The sequence below is a fragment of the Apodemus sylvaticus genome, chromosome 6 (genome assembly GCF_947179515.1).
Source record: "Apodemus sylvaticus chromosome 6, mApoSyl1.1, whole genome shotgun sequence".
NCBI classification, from domain to species: Eukaryota; Metazoa; Chordata; class Mammalia; order Rodentia; family Muridae; genus Apodemus; species Apodemus sylvaticus.
In genome coordinates this window covers 112,825,977-112,846,027 of record NC_067477.1, presented here as the reverse complement: position 1 = coordinate 112,846,027, position 20,051 = coordinate 112,825,977, and the positions used below count along the sequence as shown (strand labels likewise).

General features: G+C 46.5%; 1 protein-coding gene across 1 annotated transcript in view; it reads right to left on the bottom strand.

The window, feature by feature from the left end:
• The window catches only part of Klhl29 (kelch like family member 29), a 298,502-nt gene that overhangs the window by 207,462 nt on the left and 70,989 nt on the right, over window positions 1-20,051 (bottom strand). Inside the window, exon 2 of the mRNA XM_052186148.1 lies at window positions 8,397-8,504. The gene's annotated coding sequence lies outside the window, so the exon portion shown is untranslated. The remainder of the gene's footprint in view (window positions 1-8,396; window positions 8,505-20,051) is intronic.

The window sequence follows — 20,051 nt, the reverse complement described above, 5'->3', positions numbered from 1 at the left end:
CTGAAAACCACTGTGGCCACCTTTGCCACGGAGCCTGACCACAGAGATCTGCACGGCATTCTTGATGTGTGACAATTACATATCTGCCACCCTGCCCTGTTCCTTGGAGCAAACAGCTCAAGACTGCAGCTGCTGGAGAGAGTGGGAAGGATGCTGTCTGCTTCTTCAGGAGAAGAATGGACTCTCTTAGCCGTGAGGTTGGAACCCCAAGGGCCTCTGGCAGGTCTCGGAAGTGGTCCTGCAGATGGAGGGTGGAGCCAGCTCTGTGGGCAGGAGGCTGGATCAGACAGGAGAGGGGAACTTTCCAGAGCTAAGCTGCTCTTAATCACCAACTTACAGCCAGAACTAAGGTAAAGAGATGGTACACAAGACTGTTGGTCCTGAGCACAGCCAGAGGCTGCAGTCTCTGCCCTAGTGTGCAGAAACTGCTGAGTTTGTTAAAAGATGGACATCCAGGCTTAGTGTCCTAAAGAAATCTCCTCCTGCTGTCTCTGGGGTACCTATAGTTGGCCTTTAAATACCACTAAGATACCTAGCTACATAATTACACAACCCAGAGGGTTAGTCTATACAGGTATCTCATGAGGTCTAACCCAGTTAGGGGACTGGAGGGGGACTTGGACCCCATGCTCACTGTTTTATTGCGGAGTCACAGGTCACACAGAGACAAGGGTTACACAAGTGATGAGGTGGGAGTGAGACTCAGACGGGAGTGAGACACTGGCCAGTCCTGACAGCTCTCATGTCAGAGGAAGCTGGATTCCAGACCCAGGGTTCGACTAAAGTGACTGTGGCAAGTTACACCACATCTCACCCCGACCCGAATTTATTGTTCTATAAAGAGTACAGCGTTACTGACAGGGTGGGGGTGGGGTGACAATGGGGAGGGACCCAGAGGCAAACAGTACTTTGCATGGAGCTGTCCTTCACCACAGACGGTCTCCTGGCTGAGCTCAGGGGCCGGCAACACCTTTGGGTGGGTAGCAAAGGGTGATTTCAGAGAAGAGGCCAGGCCTGCTCTCGAAGGACTCCTAGGGACAGGCAAATTACACTGGAGGCGAGCAGGGAACTGCCCTTCAGAACTTCCCTGTGACCACACCCTCACCACGCCACGCCTCATTTAAATGGATTATTGTTTATTGGCAGCTTATTCCATCCCTCGGGTTATGAATTATTTACTAGATAATGACTTCATAATTGTTAATGAGAGATGCCCCAAGGACATGCTGACATAGCTTCTAAAGCCACAGCGCTAATTGTGGTGGAGTCCCAGAAACTCTCATGGGGGTATATCCAGTGTCACTCCTGGGGACAGCCTGACAGGACCTTGGGGATCCACAGTGAATCCACACCCCTCCCCCCTGCCATGATATAGGTAAAGAAAATAGGCTCCAATCAGTTCAAAGGGATGTGTTTCCATGGGAAATGGAACTAGATACACACTGGTGGCTGTCTGGGAAGCTTCTGTATGGAGGTGGTTCATTTTCACCTCCTAGATGTAGACGTTACCTTCTGACTGGCGTGTTCAGTAAGACAAGGCAGCAGAATAATGGACTATTGGAGGCCTGTGGACAGTCGGTTTGGTCCCAAAGAGAGTAGGAGTTAGGCTCCCATTCTCTGGTGGGGCCCGTGCCCTTTAGACTAACAGCAAATCTCTCTATACTTTAGACACCATTCCTGACAATACTTTATAATGTTAAGTAAACATTGTCAAAACCCTTATTTTTGGCTGAATGTAGCGAGGTTTGGGGGTTATCCCCTGCACTGGGAAGGAGGTAATGCTGGTATTTAAATCCAGTCTGATGCTGGCAACTTTGCTTTGAGCCTCTGCAGCTTACGAGAAATGTGCCTAGTTATGGATGAAATGCATGATAATTGAACGTATATTTCTAAGTGTGCCTTGAATGTGAGACGGCATACAAGAGCCTGGGTTCCTGCAAAGGCTGGGGAGATCTTCCTGACTCCTAAACCACAAATCGTTCCAAGTCTTCTTTGAGACACACCTCAGGGAGTGCCCCAGAGATGGAGTTCCAGCCGATGTCCTCAGGAGGGTTCTATGAAAGGATGGGACCAGGGCCCAGCACTGGTGAGCGTGTCTATACTCAGCCAACAGTTCCTGGTGTGTGGGCTCTGGCTCCGCTCTGCAGGGACACCCTCACATGCCTGGGGGTGGCCAACTGCTCTGTGAGGAGCCAGATACACAGGGAACAGTGGAAGGCCCGTAGCAGCACTGAGAGGAGCCCGGGCTGAGCGGGTGTTGGGAGAGCCCCAGCCTCAGGGCTTTACTCGAGGAGAGAGTTCTCACAGAACACTGTGCTAGGAAAGATGAGACACTTAGGTTTAAGAGGATGAAGTGCTTCAAGGAGTACATTAGCCCCACAGTCAAGATGGGAACAAAGTCCATCAGCCGCTGGCTGGCACGGGGCAGATTTCTCTCATTGGATCCAAATGTGTCAGCAGCTGCACCTAAGCGCGTGCCTATGCAAGATGGCAGGGCATTCCAAATGCATGCTAGAAAGCCTCAGAACTGGTGTTAAATAAATAATCACACTATTTATTCTGGGATGGAGAGGCAGGGTACCACTCTCTGTGCTAATGGGAGGGCGGGGCTCCACCTTCATCTGGGCCGCTTCACGCACGCACATCCCTATGCACAGAGCTCCAGAAAGAGGCCTTCTGAAAACTCTCTGTGTGTTCTCATTTTATTTCCCATGGTCAGCATCTGCCTGGGTATCGGGGAAGGGGCGGGAGTGGATTAGTTGTTACCTCTGTGCTGTTATTAGTTTTACTGTGTAAAAGCAGAAATAGGCTTTAATGATTTCTTTCTTTTCTTGTGGCGGCTACCTTACAATCACGATGCTTTTATCTCAATGAGTTCCTATAAATCAAAGGAAGGGCCCACGAGGGCTGCTCCGTTCTCACACGGGTGGGAAGGCAAGCTTCTGCTATGTGCAGGAGGCTTAAATATCCCCATCCTCTTGCATCCAGCTCGCTCATGAGGGAGAGCAAAAATACCGATTAGCAGCTGTAACGGGTGAGCTTCCAAGTGGCCCAGTTCGGAGGAGGATCCGGAAGGAAGCGGCACGGTCTGCGGGCTGCGATGGCCCTTCTGTTGCCAATGCAAGCTTTGGGCTGGGGATTTTTCTCATACAGGTCCTGTAATATTCCCAGTGCTTGGTGCGGTGGTACCTGGCCTTATAGAAACCACTGAAGAGACATTTGCTAAGCATGCTCTCCCATAGCACTTAGAGTAAATTCTTGTTGCATCCTTCAGATGTTATCACAGTCTGTTTGGAGGCTGGTCTCCCGGCAGGAGAGCTTGTTAAGGACAGAGCATTCATTGGTCAAAGCTATCTGGATAGCAGATGTGGCATAATACAAAATGTGGTTGCCAGTAAGTGCTTCGAGTAATGAAGGAGTGAGTACTACGGCAACCTTTTGCTTCATACTGTGCTTGAGTTTGTGTCCTGCGGCCCCCACTGCTTCCGGTGCGGTCTGTTCCGGGCAGAGGTCATGGTGGAGGGATATGAGAGAAATTCAGCATGATAAGATAAAAGTTTAAAAGAATATTTTATTTGTTTTAATGAGACAGTATCTCAATATGCAGCCCAGGCTGACTTTGAACTCAAGATCCCCTTTTCTCTGCTACCTTAGTACTGGGCTTATAGGCATATTATCAACAAAATGGCTTAAAAATACTTTCGAACAGTTTTTAGTTGTGGGTAAGTGAGGTCGTCTGTAATGGATGAAGATCTACAAGTTGAAGAGTATGATTGCTCAAAATTGCACACGTGACCCTTAACTGGAGCAGTGCCGGTGAGACCATTATGAGCCTCATTTTTTAAAAGGTGTTTCACCCTAAGCACTTCACAGAGTCCAGGCTGGGGCTAACCTCTGTGCTTTACCCCCAGCTGTCCTCACAGGGACAACAGATTCCCAACTGTTCCCAGCTGGCTACCATCCTGGCTACCAGTGAGGATGCCTACAAGCTAAGGAAGACCACTTAGAAAGTCAAACTTTGACACAAAAACAAACTCTGGGGTTTTCAGAGACGCTATTTATAGCCTAGGTGACAAGCAAGGTTTTGAAGACAGAAGGAACTCGGATGTGCCTTTCACCCTGCCTGTCACCAGCTAAGTGGAATTCCTCTGCACACACAGACTCTGAGCTCTCTGGGTCCCTCCAGGGTATCTCCTGCCTTCTGATGGCCCTGGTATTAGTTGACAGTTTAAATTGGGAGCAGCCATTCAAGCTAGATATCATCTAGTAAGAACAATTCAATTAGAATTCCTGGTGGACAGACCCAGACCTCTGGCAAAGCTGTCTGGGCCATGACCCTGTTCCCTGAGGCTGGGGATGCTGGCCAGGTGGCATAACTTGCCCCTTCCCTCTGTGTCCCCTCACAGTATTTCCTTAATTTCCTCTCATTGTCCCCTTAGTCTCCCCTTATCTCCCCACCCAGTCTCCTCACAGGAGTTCAAGGTTAGTCTCGTTCTGATAGATGGTTCTCACAGTTACTGGTACAGTGGGCTGTCTCCAATTCCAGGGTCTTCTCCATCACACTGCCTATGAGGATAAGGTACATTGTACTCCAATGTCTGGAAGAACATGCTATTATATCCTCATGTACTGACTCAGCCCTGTTCTGGGACTATGGAAAAAAGGAGAGACCCTGCTCTCTAGAAGATAATGGTCAGAGCAGGAAGATGAGACCCCCAAGACAGAGGCTACAGACGTAGCCATGGAGAGCCAAGGAATCCCCTGGGAAGGCCACAGGAAACAGGAACAAAGGGACTTTATTTTAGAAAGGTTTAATTCAAGAAGACTCTGAAATGTAACATAAATAGAGACAAAGGACCCGCTGAGTGTCAAGTCCAACGCACAGGTGAGGGAGAAAGAACAGAGGACACTAGAGAGATAGAGAACTGGGGCAAAGCCTCGGGGCATTGCTTCTCAACCTGTGGGTCTTGACCCCTTTGGTAGGGGTCCCATATCAGATATCATGCATTATGATTCATAATAGTAGCAAAACTGCAGTTATGAAGCAGCAACAAAAATAATCCAATGGCTGGGGATCATCACAACATGAAGAACTATATTGAAGGGTCACAGCAGTAGGAAGGTTGAGAACCATTGCCTTAGTGGATGGGAGGAGGAAGAGCCAGAGATTTTTCAGTTCACACAGAAAAGAAAGGCAAGGCTCTACAACTCCATAAAGATAGGAAGGAAGCCACCAAGGTCTTAGGGAGACTTTGGACGCAAACCCAGAGGGTCCTAAAAGAAGGGTGTGCAAGGAAAGGCCAGCCAGGATCAAGGCTGGGTAAGGAATTGTGTGTCCAGATGGTGGCCATGGGCATATTGCTTTTTCAAAGGACTGAGCACTCAGATGTTTAGTGGAGGAGGTGGCTATGGAGGTCCACAGGATAGGCAGCAAGAACAAACAGGAATGTCTGAGCATATATGGTGGCCAGAGCAGTACTGGGATATCTTCATGGCTCATCCTTGGGGTAGGGACTACAGAGGTCTAACAGAGATGGTTAAGGAGCCAGAACAGGAGAGGAAGAACCGGGTACCTCAGGGAAGTGAGGCTCCCCTGGCAGAGGCTCGAGTGTGGCTGAAGGGCATCTACACCATGGACTCAGAAGGGAAGCTGTATAAGTGTAGACACCCAGAGCCTGCACACGAACAGCTCCCACTCACTCAGGAGGCATGGGCTATGATCTTGAGGGTATAGGATGTGCAGAGATACCTACAGTGTATGTGCAACATACATGTACAGTGACAGAGTCACAGGGTGCAGAACAGGCCTGTTCTTGGTACCAAGGAAATTGGCGTTGGCTTTCCAACTGCTCCAGAGCTCAGAGGTCTGTTCCTGCCATTCTTAACCCAGTCTTCAGTTCTGCACAGCCTTGAGTCTCCGGTTCACCAGCCCTGGCAGCTCAGAAGTCAGATTGCTCTCTCACTGCTTCTGGGACTTTTTTTTTTTTTTTTTTTATTACTTGGGTGATTTTCATCTAACTTTAGAGGGCAGACAGCAGCTCTCCACACATTGTTCCTGAACTGGACTGCTTTGCAACAGGACTCAGTAAACGGGTCCAGCGATGTTTCTACTGCTCAGGAGGGTCCATAATGACTTTCATCATCTGCTCCTATTGTCTGGGAGTATGAGTATATATACTGACCAGGGATAAAGAACATATCCAGTTCTGGGTCCATATATAATGGCTACTTAGAGGGACAGTCCTGGCTGGTTTTCAGAGTTGGTGTTGGTGGGATGTAGACAGACATAATTCAGAAAGGCATCAGACACAGTTCCTACCTTTCAGAATGGACCGATGGTAGGTCAGACAAATATCCACTATAGGGGCATCAGTCTAGGGCATGCAGACACTAAAGTCCTCAAAAGTGTACTCTATCTGGTATACCTAGTGGGAACTTCAGATCAACCTCCATCTCCATCCCAAATCTCTTCATGTTTTCCCAGAGTTGGGACAAATCTGAGTTACATGACAACCTGCAACGGCCACAGGGCATAAGAAGAACCAAACTAAGGGCAATCATTTAAGGACCCAAAATCATTACTCCAGGGCCTCCGCAACCACCTCTTTCCTGGCACACAAGCAGTGCAGAATAACCCAGTGAAATCTTACAGTGAAGTGAACCTCTAAATTTCTTCTTTATCCTTCTGTTTGCTGGGAAGGAGATGTCTCCCAAACCCCACACTTCGCTGACCCAACAGCCACAGAAGTAAAACATTCCCCAAGGTCTAGGACTATGGCTAAGACTGTCCCTCTACCCCAACTCTGAGTCAGAAGCCCATAAGTGTTTTTCCGTGCATGCTATGCCTTCTATATTTTGAGGAGGCGGCTGCTGGAGGCAGAGTTGGGTGGTGGGCACCTTTATGGTGGCATCTGATCTAGGCCCAGCCTGAAGCTTCCTCTACCTTCCTGATTGCAATCTCTGCTCTCTATAACCTGGGATCATTGAAGCATAGGTTTTTATCTGTCTCTATGAAGAATCCCAGAATACTCTATTATCTTCCATTGCATTGTCACTGAGTCCCAAATCAAGGCTCTGTGACCAGCAGAGAATCCTGCCATGGAAGGAACCCTTGCTAGCCTGATGCATGAAGGTAAGTATAGAGTACCTGCTAATCCTAGGCAGATGCTGTAAGGCTCCAGGTCAGGGGTGCCCAAGAACATGGGGCTAGGTCAGCTGAGCCTTAGCTATCCTGAAACCCTGTACGTCCATCTCATCCCCACCCTCCTTCATTGCAAACTAGGGTCTTCCCCTTTAGTGGTAGTAAATGTGCGAACATTGGCAAGTCCGGTTGCAGGCTTCGTTATTGGTGTAGACATATGGCTGGATTTCTTGAAGGTGGCAGAGCAATGCTGCATTTGCTTTTCACAGGATATCATCAGGTAGGTCACACACACACACACACACACACACACACACACACACCACCTGCGAATCCCCACCCGACTCTCTCCTGGACTGACAGTTCTGAATCTACATGTTAGAGTTAGATCTCTCTAAATTTAACATAAATGGGACATAAATGGCTATGCAAAGCATATCCTCAGAAATGTATTTTGCCACAACAGATGATTCAAAATATCTTACAAGTCTATCTCGAGGGCATTAAGTAGGCTATGTATATGTATTACATCTATATGCATATAATTATTATATCCCTAACATAAGAAGCATTGATAAATGATACAGATTTCTATTCACTGAGATAAAATGCTACCTTAACATACTGTTGAGTCAAAACAACACCGACTAAGTAGTAGTGGGTACAGAATGATCCCAAGTTTGTGTGCACACAGACATATGTGCATATTTCATGTATGTACATGAGAAAAAAGAGACAGCAAAATGTTACTCTCTGTAAAATATAATTGTGTCCTTTCAGGATTTTAGGTTTTTCTCTATATGAATATGTACATATGTACACGTATGGATTTTTTTGGTGTTGGAGCTTTAATCTGAGGCCTTGTTCTAAGACTTCTCTCTGACACTAAGCTGCCCTCAGTTCTTTTAAAACATAGTATTTTCATGGTGCCTAATAATACATTTTAATAACAGGAAAGCTGAATTGTAAGATTTGAACTTTTTCAACTATAAAAAGAACAACAGATTTGAGGTATTTTAAGGTTATGTAGCTGCAGGTCATTTCCAGATCTTTCTCCCTACGAGACACTTGAGATCTTGTTGAGACCAAGATGGCTGAGGGAGCCCTGGGCACCTGTGATTCGTGGTAAAGCTCTCACCAACCATTAAATAAATTCCATTTCCCTCTTCCCTAGCCCTTGAGAATGAGAGAAGACAGCCGGCTTTGTCTGTATGAAATGTCTCCCTCATTCCAGGTTTGTTAAGCAGAGACTTACCTTGCGCCGTCCGTCTCTGGTCAGCTCAGGATTCGTCCCCAGGATGCAAAAACTTTGAGGGCCACCAGCACTTAGCAAAGCGTGGGCATAGCGGGGAAGCCAGACAGCCTGGAGAAAGAGAGAGAGAGGGGGAAAGAATGGGGTTGGGGTGAGGAACAACTATAATTTTTAGTGAACTATTTATTTTGAGTTCACAGATGACCCTCCCCCACCCTTAACGGATGCTTGTTTCTACCTCAGGGTTTTCTATGATGCTGATCCCTCCTCCTCAAGGGTACCAAATCCTACCATAGCACACCCAGATGATGTGATACAGTGAGCAGTACACCGCCATTTTCCCCATCTTTCACGCAGGCTAGCTCTAATGCCCACCACCGACCTTTAGCCGGAAATAAGAATAAGAATGATGGCAATGTTGCCCACCCGATCCATACAAAGCAGTTCAAGATGGAAGACCCCGAGAAATTTGGTCTTTAATCTAATGCTGAAAAAGACCATAAAGTCCAGAATTACAATAACAAATCATTACTTCTTTTAGACAACGGGGAAGAAGACCTTGAGGAGGCAAAGAATGGAATCCCTGGAGAGAAATGTTTTAACTATAGATTTAATACCTACTAGAAAGAGGCTATCTATTATGGGAAGCAAGAGTGATCCCTGTTCACTCTTTCAAATGCAATATATGACAAAGCCATCGCCATGATAGGAAATGGCATCCTCCCTGCAAAAGCACAGGGCTGTCATTACCTGGGAATCAATATATTTTTTTAATGGAATATATCATTAGCAATTGATTTTCCTTTTTCCTCTTAGCACTCCAGGGTCCTAGCTAGCAGGAGAAAGCTTTAATGCGGTATGAAGGATTTGGACAGGTAAATAAGTTATTGTAAACGAATCTCACCTCATGGCCAGCATCTGACGACACGACAGGTCGTTTGCTGATCCTCTCTACCTAAGCTTTTTCAGCTGGCTCTGACAGGGACACCCATGAGCCATATCAAATAGCCATTTGAAAGCTGGAGGTGGCAGAAATATTACTTTTCCCAAGGACAGAGTGTTCCCTTTATGATTAAGAAATAACCTCTGTGGGGAGGCATAGTGAGCCAAGGTCACCATTTAATTTTGACACTGAGCCAAAGTCGTGAATACATTTCCTCCACCAAGCCAGTGTGACGCATGCGGAGATATCGATCACTCCAGCCACAAGGTATTGGCAACAATGGTGATTGGAAGATCAATGAATTTCTGGGAAAGATCCTCAGCAGATAGGTGTTGGTGAAGAAAGAAGTCTAAAATGTAGTGGTCACAGTGATTTTAGGTTCTCAAGAACCTCACCCACCCATCCATCCATCCATCCATCCATCCATCCATCCATCCATCCATCCATCCATCCATCTCTCATTCATTCAATTACTATGGAGTATCTGCAACATGTTACGCCATGTTCTAGGCAATGGAAATGCATGAATGAACAAAACAAAATGAATATCACTAGCCTCATGGAGTCCACAGTCTAGTGGGAAGAAACAACAAGAAACAATGAAATAAGTGAAGACTGTATTAGAAGAAGGTGGGCACTATTTGTAGGGATGGAGTAGAACACATTGCTACCTGGGGACTGCTGTCAAATTTCAATACAGTGTGTGAGGTCAGCATCATAGAGTGTAACATTATGTAGATTAGTGGAAGGGAGTGGGGAATGGGTCACATGGGACTCTAGGACAGAAGGAAGAGCCAGTGCAAAGGGCTTTGGGAGTTGGGACATTGTTCTAAGATCAAGGAGGACGTCTCTAAGACTGGGACATGCCAAACATCATCTGGGACATTCCAGAAGAAGCTGGACTCGTGGTTACTCTAATTGTGGAGAGACTTGCAGGCCCCTGGAAAGGCTTTTAGTTAAAAGCATGAGGATCCTGGCTACCAGACACCTGAGAAAAATCTCTCAGAAATCCAAGTCAGGTTATCTGCTTTTCTTCTCTTCCACCCAGGTAGGCTCACGTCTCTCCAGCCAGACAATACCCCTGTCCCAGCTTAGACCCAAATGAACATGGCACAGGCTAGACAGGAGGCTACAGGGCAGTAGTGGGGAAAGCTTATCCTTACGATGGCCCCATGTTCCTATTCTTGCTGTGTTCGACACCACTTGTGAGGAGATCATGGTAAGAGTTCTCAAAGGATTAAGTCACATGCAAAGCCAGGCTTCTTTTCCTGATAGGAAATGACCCATTTGCTAGCATGCAGGAACCATTCTCTTCATCCAGGTCAGCTCCTTACCCAACCACCTGTTCTGTGTCCTTTGAAGCACACATGATCTATATTGGGTATCACTATGGTTCTGACATCCTCTGACTTCTGGCTAGGTTCAACCTATGTGGGTATCAGTAGGAGGCTGGGTCTGGGTTGGCCTTGACTCTGTTTTGTCTTCAAATGCTGTCTGTGTTCCTCAGATGAAGGGAACAGTGCTATGTCAGGGAGAGGGCATCCCTCCCTTTCCACTAGATTTCAGTACTAGGTGCCTCCCCTTACCGCCTGCAGCTTATAGGCAGTAATTACTTCTATGCTCATTATTAGGTCTGGGATACTGTACTATTGTATCTTGGTACCATACCTACGCTCCTGTGATTTGTTCTTTTGTTTGACTCTCTTCAAATGACACATTTAAACTTATTTGTTACTTTTGGAGAGGATTAAGCAAATGACTTTACAACGGGGATTCTTATATAACCACACGGTTTCACGATACCGGGTAGCTTACTTAACTCCTAAGAACCCACTTCTCATTTTCTCAAACTAGAGAACACGCTTTATGAGCTCTTGTACGTCTCATCAGCACTGGCCCCTCTCGATAGGGTTACCAGTCATTCCACGTCCCCAGCAAGAAGCTCACAAGTCACGATGCTTGGACCCAGTCCCCCCCAGCTCCTGCCTTATGGGGTTTTTAACTGTTCTTAGTTTACACCCAGCTCCAGTTTGCTTCAGTGGTTTTATTTATCTCATCATATCTTTCCTTTCTTGCTGTTCTTCTATCCAACCTCCATTCCCTGCAGTCAGATCCAGGACTGAAAACAGATAGTATCTTAATACTTGACTCTCAGGTCCGTGGTGCCCACGACACAGCAGTGCACAATAGATCATCATGACGCATCAGCTCTTCTTAGCTGGCCTACAAATTTCACCCACTCACCCATGCACATTCTGCCTTAATGAGCTACTTAGCATAGAAAATGGTTTTAAGTTATTAGAAACCCAGTCTCAGTGATCAGAAAGCTATTTCTACGCTTATAGACCACAATGACGGCCAGCACGGTGTGAAGAGCCCTACACGTGCAGTAGTGATTCTCTTCTCTTGCCACGAACCAACAGCACTTAACAAGAGGGAAAGCATGGCTGGTACTTGAAGTCTAGCCAACTAACCTGGACTAGTAAGGCTGGGGATCTTAGAGAAGCACCTACCACTGCCACCTTACTTAAAGAGCATAATTCCTAACTGCATTCCATGTATTTATCACTAGACCTCAGATAAGTATAACTCTCACCCCTCATCAAAGACATTTCTCATTGCAACACAGGGGGACAGTTATGGAAAGCCACAACGGGTACTCAGCCTGTCTGACACACACATAACACAGTGCCTGACCCTAAGGCTTGGGGAGCTTTACGGAAGAGGAGGCAGAGACATGGCGAGGACCAGGGAGTCTGTTGTGAGATTATGTCTCCCAGAAATGAAAGGGAAGCTTTGCTTATGACACCTCGACAAGACGGCTGCCTAAACAAAACCTGAATAATGACCGCCCAACAGACATGCTAACATGTAAGGGGAGAAATCCCACAGGGCTCCCGCTCTTAAACAAAGAACCACAGGCAGCTAAGGAATGCTGAGTAGGAGAAGTAGTCTTTCCCAGGGACGAGCCCCCTAACTGGTTATCCAATATCACATGCCCGGCCATAATATCATATACATATAAGTAGTGCTAAAGGAATGGAGTAGGTTGCATTTATATATTTAGGCATTGTGTGTTTGTGTGTGTATGTTTAAGGAAGGAGGTCTTGATTTGAGAAGGCGTGGAGGAAGGAAAGGGAAGGAAGAAAATGATGTAATGAGATTTTAATTAAAAAATTAAAAAAAATCTTTTTGGTTGTAAGTCTAGCCTTTAATGGCTAAGCCATGTCTCCAGCCTCCCCCCCCCCCAAAATAAAAATAAAAAAAAATCAATAAAAAGCAAATAATCCTTTTCTAGTACTATTTTGTTGTTTTAAACAGGGTCTCTCCACACATAGCTGTCCTAGAGCTTGCTATGTAGACCTAGCTGGCCTCGAACTCACAGAGATCCTCCTGTCTGTGCTTTCTGAGCACTGGGTTTCAAGAGTGCATCACTATGTCTGGCCCTGGTAATAATTCTGATCCAAAAAACAGTAACATAAATCCTTTAGTCTCAAAGGCTCATGGCCTGGGGAAACATCTTGGGACAGACTCTAAGAACTCACAGGGAGCAGGATAATAATACCTTGTCTGGGGACTTAATCCTGGTTATTTCAGGTCAAACTGATCCCTTCTCTTCCACTAATTGAAATATTAGGGGACAATTTCCAATCTTAACAAAAATGACCTTAAAAAACAAAAGGACAGAGGATATTCTTTAAAAATCACACCAGGTAATGTCACTCCTTGACAAATGAGATCTATAACCTTCACCTCCCAGGGTACTTAACCCATGGGACTGACTTTGACAAGACAAAGACCATTATGAAAACAAGAAACCAGAATGGACTGTTTGGGGTAAATGCTGAAAGATTTCAAAATCCAAGTCAGAGAGCCATTTCAACTCAAAATCTGGGAGTACAGATGATTCCTGACATAAACCAAACTGATAGCCAAGAGAATTATAAACAAGGGCCCTAGGAGTTTTTAACATCTCTATAAAAGACACCATGGTTTTTTTTGGGGGGGGGAGGGGAGAGAAACTGCCTGCAGAGAAGAGAAACCAATTACGGAGTCTCCGGTTTGATACAGGATCAGAAAGCAGCTATGCCTGACTCTTGACCATACACCCCAATTACAGTTCTAGAACTCAGCAGTCCAACACCCCTTGGCTGGCTGGGGAACAGAAATTCCCTCTTTCTTGGAAAGCAAAGGAAAGGAGCTGGAGGCTATAAGCTGAAAGAAGAAAACTAGCCTCAAGCCCACCTCCCGCCAGGCTGGATGCAGGGTTCCCCAGCAGCCTTGGCATGAGGCTCAGACATGCATTCCAAACACTTCCCATAGAGGGAACACTCATTCATACTTGCTTTCTTTCAAGGAGACAGAAAAACAGGCCATCCATTAATAATATCAACCATGGGCTCACCAAAGCCTGCAGGCATCTTGCCAATACAAAAATAAGCATCAGGTTTATCCATTAAGTTCACAACAGCTCACTGGGCCAAGGGGTCCGGAAGGCTCTGCTTTTAAAACGGAGAGTGGGGCGGCAAAGATGGAGCACGTTCTCAAAGTCCACCGGCACCATGTGGAGATTTCCCATTTCCATTAAGGTCTGGAGTTGGCCACTGATGAGATCCATGACTTGTTTTCAACTGCTAGCGAGGCCCTGCCTAGCAAGCTTTATTGTGGGCATGCATTCCTCAAAGCTAGCTTGTGTCTGCCGGGGCCATGCTGCCCGTTTAGAGAAATAACAAAATTTCCACGATGCAAGAGGTTTGCAAAATCCAGCTCCCGCACATTTTGCCCTTATCTTTTCTAGCAAGCTGATGAACCAAGTACTTTTTTTATTTCCCATTTTATGAGTGACGAAACAGAGGCTCTCAGCAAATAAGAGGTATCTCGAGTCACACAGAAAGCCAATAGAGAGGCAGAAACTGGAACTCTGGTTGTTTATGTACACACCTTTGTGCTGCACGAGGATCGACCTGACACTAAGGATCCTTGAGGGGTCCCACGCTTACTGCACAGTCACCACCCGGATTGAAAAAAAGGAGAGTAGAGGTGTGAGGACCACCCTCATTTCAGTCAGCCCATGGTGAATCTACACCCCACTCTGCCCATAGACAGCCAGGTGGGGTCAGGTGACCTCTTCCCGCTTCCAAGTCCCCCTCTTCCACCTGCTTCCGGCTTGTCAACAGTGAGCAACTCTCTTCAGTTCTCTGCAATCAGTAAGATGATTAACCCAGCGTTCCCCACTCAGTCCCTTCATTATCATCCTCCGCCCCACAAGACAAAAGTTGAGTTAAATGACATTTAAATTCTTCCTAATAAGAGGAATTAAGTTCTGAAGAGGAAGATTTTTGTCAGAGTGCTTCGGAGACAGAAGCCATTGATGTGTGAGAATTTTTTCACCCTCTCCTAACTCCAGAGACCAATTTTTACCCACCCTTGGGTCAACTCTCTGTCCTTCTCTCTCTCCATCAAGACAATGATGGTGACGTACAAGAGCTGACTGTCAACAAAATCCGCCATGTTAGATTATTTCAGGGCATGACTTAAGCCACCCACCTTTCATGAAAACCCTGATTCCTCTCTCTCTCTCTCTTCTCTGTGACACACAGAACACTCACTGTTCAGAATGCTAAGCAGACACATTAGCTATCGTTGGCTTATACTACTGAGACTTGAATCTGGGCACTTCATCTCTTATCTTATTATACAGACTGATTTGTGTGCTTCCCAAACACATCTATGTTGAAGTCTTGCTGCCCCACATGACTGTATTTGAAGGTAGGGACTTCACAGTAGTAGTTATAACAGTGGACCCAATCTGACAAAACTGGTACCTTCATAAAAGATGGAGCATCATTAGCAGGTGTCCCCCAACATCTCCCCATGAGAACATAAGAAGAGGGTTTTCAGCTTGAGGTCTGGAGAGCACTGCTCTAGAAGCTGCCTATTGAGGACTGTACTGGGTCTTTCCAGCTTGCAGAACTGTGATGTCATTTTTCAATGGTGAGGCCTCCCAGACTGTGGCATTCTGTGATGTCAGCTTGAGCCAAGCCACACCAGCCTCATGGCAATAACAGGCTCCCGGAGGTGGCTTTGTGGCTGCTACAGAGATTGTGCTAAACCTGGAGGCTTGTCACAGAGCTCCTCTGCAAAGAGGCATCACTTACGGTCCTGGGACCCTGGTGAGGCCAGGCAGATGAGGCTTTTCCCGGTGTCCTGATCTCAGACTCCCCAGCTCTTCCCTGTAACTGGACATTCGTCTGCCCCTCCCGCTGTGTGCTTCCCAGCACAGTCTGGAGCACGGACACTTTGCCTGCAAACGCAAGACTGTCACAATATCAGCATGTGTGCCACCCATGTGGCCTTCCAAACCGGCCAACCTGGCATGGGTGGGCCCATCCCTTAGGTTCCTCAATGTCTTGGGGTGAAAAGAATGTAGAGACAAGGAAAAATGGGGTGCCCATGTCTTGAATGGGTCCTATTATGCTACCACAAACTGCCAGAAATCTACACTGAAGCATTTCAGGAAATAAAGTTTGCAGATCACACCCAAACTATTTTCCCCGATAAACAGCTAACCCTTCAGAAATTAACAATGATGCGCCCAACTCAGTCATACCAGTCAGTGGCAGCACACAACCTCTGTCCCCACCACACAGTTATATAAGATGTTTCTGTCACTGGGGCAGAACCTTTGTACTTTCTAAAGTGTCCACAGTGAGAAGACAATGAAAGCACCAACTGGACTTATTACAGCCTGTCTTGCCTGCTGTGGAATCAAAGATGTCAGCAGAGGGGTACACCTGGCATATAGTAGATGCTCAGTGAAGCCTATTGAAAGACAGAAAATGCATCCAAGATGTAACTCATCTTCTACAATCTTCTTTTGAACATCTGGAAGATAGTCACACCATAGTTTTCTGACTGGAATACAAATTAGTCTGTAAAAAAAAAAAAAAATAGAAAGAAAGAAAAAAAAAAAAGAAACCAGACATCGCTTCCAGATTCTGCACTACTTATAAACAGTCCCACATCCTCCCTTTAAATTGCAATAATTCCTTCCCAGATGTTGCTTCTCCTTCAGACCCATAAATTTAAGCTTTTCATGATGACGCCTCACATTTGCCTGGCACTGTGGACTGTTTGGAGCGCTTCTGCATCTCCTCTGCCTCATTAGACCGCCTCAAGTGCCCCGAGAGGCGGGGCGGCACCAGCAGCACCGACATCCCTAACTCACGGACGGGCAGGCCAGCTGCTGCTGCACCAAGCAGCCCAGGGTGGGTGTGAGCTCCTTTCTTTTCTTGTGTAGGGAGACACAGGGCACCTTTGGTCCGGCCCCGTCTAGGCAGACGTGCAGTGGTCATGCCCGCTCCTGTTTCCCGGGGCTCTCAGGGCTGCTGTCTCTTTAAAGTTCTGACTCAAAAGTAGACAAGTTTCTCCCCTGGATTCCCCCTGACAGCTCCTGGGGCCAGGCTGTAACATTTAATCAAGACTTGCTGGAAGAGTCTTGGGGAATGAAACCAAACAATAGGCCAGGAGGTGGTGTGTGTGTGTGTGTGTGTGTGTGTGTGTGTGTGTGTGTGTGTGTAAGCCATGGAAGGAAAGCAACCCACCGACAGGCAAGCTGGCCTCTAGCCTATTCTCAGGGGGCGCTGGCTCTGGCTAGTTCTCAGCTTAGCTTTGCAGGACAGACATACCTCAGCAGTGGGTACACCTGAGCACCAGGTATCAGTCCCAGGGGAGCTCACATCCGGACAAAAGCATGGCATAAGTCTGGAACCCACGAGAGCGGCAGCTTCTTCTCATCTAAAGCCTATTTTCCCCTGAGAACACTTGCCTGGTTATTTGCAGTCCACATCACAAACACTCAAGTAGCCAGGGCATCAGAAAGCTCTAGGAACACATGTGGGTATGTCAGGGGCCTGGACACAGTATCAGAAACAGCAGGGCTAGGCGACCTTCCAGTCTACTTCCAGGGTCCATGGTTTAGCTGCACCTGGTACTGCTCAGTGTCCCTCAGCATCCCCTGCCTCCCTAGGCCTTGACTTCTTAAGAGCTTGTTGGCAGAAAGGAGCCTTGCAGGGTACTGCCAGAGGGGCTTCAGGCTCTGTAGATTTCTGTATCCTCCAAGAGATAAAGAGAGGTCTGGGTCCTTCTCTAAGTTTGGGATCTAGAGTCTGGCTTATAGGTTGCATGGCGTAACTGGAGTTTCATGTCTCAGATGCCCTGGTTCAGGAGGTTAGCTCAGTCTGTTATTAGACATAGGAGATTTACCACCTAAGACAGCTGTTCTCAACCTATGGGTCGTGACGCCTTTGGTGGTAGAATGACCCTTTCACGGGGATCACATAAGACCATTGGAAAACACAGATATTTACATTAAGAGTGACAACAGCAGCAAAATTATAGTTATGAAATAGTACCGAAGATAATTTTATGGCTGGGGGGTCACTACAACGTGAGGGACTATATTGGGGGGGGTGTCTCAGCATTTGGGAGGTTGAGAACCACTGCTCTAAGACAATTGGGTCTAAGTCTCAGCTCTGCTACTTAGCAGCAGGTGACACCACCGCCCACCTTTCCCACTTGCCTTAGTGTCATCCATCTTTAAGGGGTGAGAGCAATAAATATCAAGGTGGTTCTGAGAGTTCATTAATGTTCAGGTTGGGTCCCTGACCCCATACCATCCTCAGCAATGGGTAAATCCTAGTCCAGGCTCAGAGCCTAAACCTCTAAGGCCAGCGGCTGAGAATCTTCCCTCCCCCTTTAGCCTCAAATGGACCTGGGAGGCTTTGCTTCCCCAGCCACTAAAGAGCATTTTGCTTGAATGGATCTGAGGTTGTTCCTATACTCTCAAAGGAAGCAAAATTGTGAAAGAAAGTCTATGGAGATTATGAGATTTTTTATCCAGATATGATGAATTATCCATTCAAAAAAAAAATAAACCACAGACAGGCATGTTTCTCCATACTCAAGCAGAAAGCAGTTATTACCAGGAATTTCTGTAAGTATGCTGTTTTTCTTGGCCAATGTAGAAGCTGCCGAGGAAATGAAAACGGAACGAGAGGCTGACTCGGGATTTCCTGATTGCTACCAACATGTGCAGGTAAGTGGCTTGGATGCACCAGGGCTTCATGGTTCCTCTGAAAACCGTGGAGCCAGGCTGGGGTTGAGGCTCAGTGGTTGAGTGCTTGGTTAGCATGCCCTATGCTGAATCTCCAGTATTACACATGTACATGTGCAGGGGAGGGACAGGCACACACACACACACACACACACACACACACACACACCATACCACTATGGCTCACCAATCTCACTGCTCTTGTGCAAACTAAAGCATCCAATGTGAGTTAGGCCATGCCCAGGGCAGCCACGCCCAGGGCAGCCATGCTCAGGGCAAACACGCCCAGGTCAGCCTGTAGGAATGCATCCAGTGTCAAAACCATAGACTGCCACGGATGGGGTCCTGATGCAGAAAAAACAACTGCAAGAAAGTGTGCAGCACAGGTTCAAGGTCACACGACTAGCCAGGAGAAAAGATGGAATGTGATTCCACTCTCCTAGTTCCTTGGCTCCTGTGTTCTCTTCCACCTGAGCATCTTTCTACACTTGAACTGTCGCCAAAGAGCTTGTAGGAAAGTCCCTCACAAAGGTTAGACAACAGCACATCCTTCCTGCAGAAAGCCCCTTCTCCACTCTCCAGTGAGCATTAAATCAAATATTCCTTGCTGTATTTCTTTTTAAGCTTGATGTTTCTAAATTCAAAGACATCTATAAACAATACATACTCATTTATATGTACATTTAAAGGATAAAATAAATAACAAAGACACCTGTAGATTCTCACAAATACTAATAGCCTACTCCTAATACAGTGGAATCGAACAGCTAATGATCGAGTTCCTCTACTTCCGGCCCTCCCCAGCAAGGAGGGGCCCTTAATTCTCTGCCTCTTCCCACGGTCACATTTAGCCATCTGCTTCTTCTTTTGTATGTGGGAATGTGTATTTTTTCCTCTTCAGTTTTATATGAAACATTTAGCAAAGAAGTAGCAAATAAAAATACTACATATCATCTAGAATTCATATAAAACTGTACTTGGCTTTAATGCATCTAAAGGTTGATAAAACGAAACACATAGATGCTTCTGAGAGGCCTATTTATATTTTATTACACACTACACACATCGTACTCCATTGAGAAAATTTAGAAGGTGATGCTGCTCCCTCTGTCACAGGGAAACGTGGCAACGACTGCTACATGCAGAGAACATTTTTCCTTCGGAATACTGGGCAACAGTTTGCAAACACAATGGACAGAAATGGCTCAAGCAATTCATCTGCACCCCCATTAGTCTTTGGAAGGAAGGGAACCTTACTCCCATTAAAGAATGTACTCTTGGCTATTACCTAGCTATGACCTTCCATTTCTAGTCTTCATTCCAAACTGATGACCTGCGCAGAGCTTTCTCACCTCTGAGTCAAACACTTGAGTCAGCTGGAAGCGGATCCAGTTGGCCTCTGCCTCAATTTTTGACCCACCTCCATCTAATTTGTTAGCTGGACTGACTGTGTGTGGTGGTGGGAGAAATCTGGCCTAGAGGGACCAGGAAGGCATTATGCCAATCCAGGCTGGGTCACTGGAGGATCAGGGAGCCCTGAAGAACAGACTGATAGGGAGTTACTCAGAAGGACCCGTGTCCCGAAAGAAGGATTTAGATT